Below are 1,647 nucleotides of genomic sequence, written 5' to 3'. Positions count from 1 at the left end.
CCACCGGGTGGCCCATAGCTTTGTAAAAGATTTTAACCGTTTTCGCGCCAAATTACAATAACATGGTTTTGAATAATGATTTTGAGATAAATTTCCCGTAACCTGCAAAAAACCGCTTTTCGATATCTTGTTTACAACTAGAATTATAAATTTTCAATATTTGTTGTAAATTTACTCAGGCTAAATCTGTAAGGGAAAAATTGCTCAAAAATTTGGACAAAAAATCACTTTACTCAGATTCTTGGAAAGCTTTTGACATGAAATTTTTTTTACCCGGCCAGTAATTCAATTCTCTAAATCATATTCAAAGTCCAAGGCGTAAAGCAAAGGTCTTTTACTCTATTTCTTTATTCAAAGTCAAAAATTTTGCCTTTCCGAAAAAAAATCTGCCGATTTTTCGGTCACGTGACCAGGTGTCAGCCATATTTAAATTATTTTTTTTGGTTTTTCAAAACCCCTATTACATGTGAAAAAACGAGGTATTACTTATCGTGATATCTTTTATCAATCACTTTCTATTGCAATTTTAGTGAAGCCAGTCAAAAATCAAATTTTTGTTTGCGTCATATAGCCGTGAAATCATGCGTCCGGAAAGGGTTAAATTAAGAGGTTGGTTTGTTGTATGAATATCTGGCATTCATTAAGGTTCTGCATTTCCTCTTTTCCCATCAGAAAGAATTGACTTTGCACATATGACGCATGAAAGTGTTTTTGGAGAGGATAAAGTATTCTATAAAACAAAAAAAATGCCTTTTTGAAGAATGCCGCAAAATTAAGATGCTAAAAAAGATCCTCATATCAGGAGATTCAAAGTAGAAAAATGATTGGGATTCTTTCATTTTCCTGTAACTACGTCCCAACGGAAGAATAAATGTTCTATATATGTGCATGTGTTCAAATTACTTTCTTATCCACCTACCTAAAAAGATGAACTTATTAAAAGATTGCCAACGGAAAAGAAACATATTGGACAGGAAATCAAAGGTAATTTCGAAGGTATGGCAATTATTTGTGTGTGTGTCATTTATGCTGACTTATCATATTTCTTTGCTATCTCCTTTCTAACAAAAAGCTTTTGTGGAAAACTCCACGTGTGATTTTCCAAAACCGTTCCTTTTATAAAAAGCAAGTGATCTATAGCGTCATGATCAAGCATCCGCAGATTGTGAAATGCTCAGTAATAAGCAGGAATTGAACTCAGTAAAACTAAACTGCAAAATTTCACATCTCTTCATAGTTCACTTTTAGGAAGGTGTGGCGAAGGGAACTTAAGAACCTCGATGCTCCTTAAAAGTTTTAAGCCTGTGACGCTGAAGTTTCCAAACCTTAGCGTACCGTAGAAGAGAGAGAGAGGAATGTCATAATTCTCATGTAAATTTCTTCATCAGCCCCTAGCCTATTCTTTGCTTGTTGACTCGTAAATACCATCGTTAACTTCAAATTGTCAAATATTTTTTGATTTTAAATGAGCGTACATAACCCAACTAAAAGAAATGCTAATCTTGACTTGACAATCTCATAAGTTTTTTATTTGGGCGGCGTAAGAAAGGGCGGCATGGGTCACGGCGCTTCAAGGTCTAGACCAGTAAGGTCCAGCAAATATTGTGCAGGTTATCCAGATAAAAATACTTGGATTATGAATTTTAT

Source organism: Clytia hemisphaerica, unplaced genomic scaffold (genome assembly GCF_902728285.1).
Source record: "Clytia hemisphaerica strain Z4C2 unplaced genomic scaffold, Clytia hemisphaerica genome assembly, whole genome shotgun sequence".
NCBI lineage: Eukaryota > Metazoa > Cnidaria > Hydrozoa > Leptothecata > Clytiidae > Clytia > Clytia hemisphaerica.
This window is presented reverse-complemented; position numbering follows the sequence as displayed.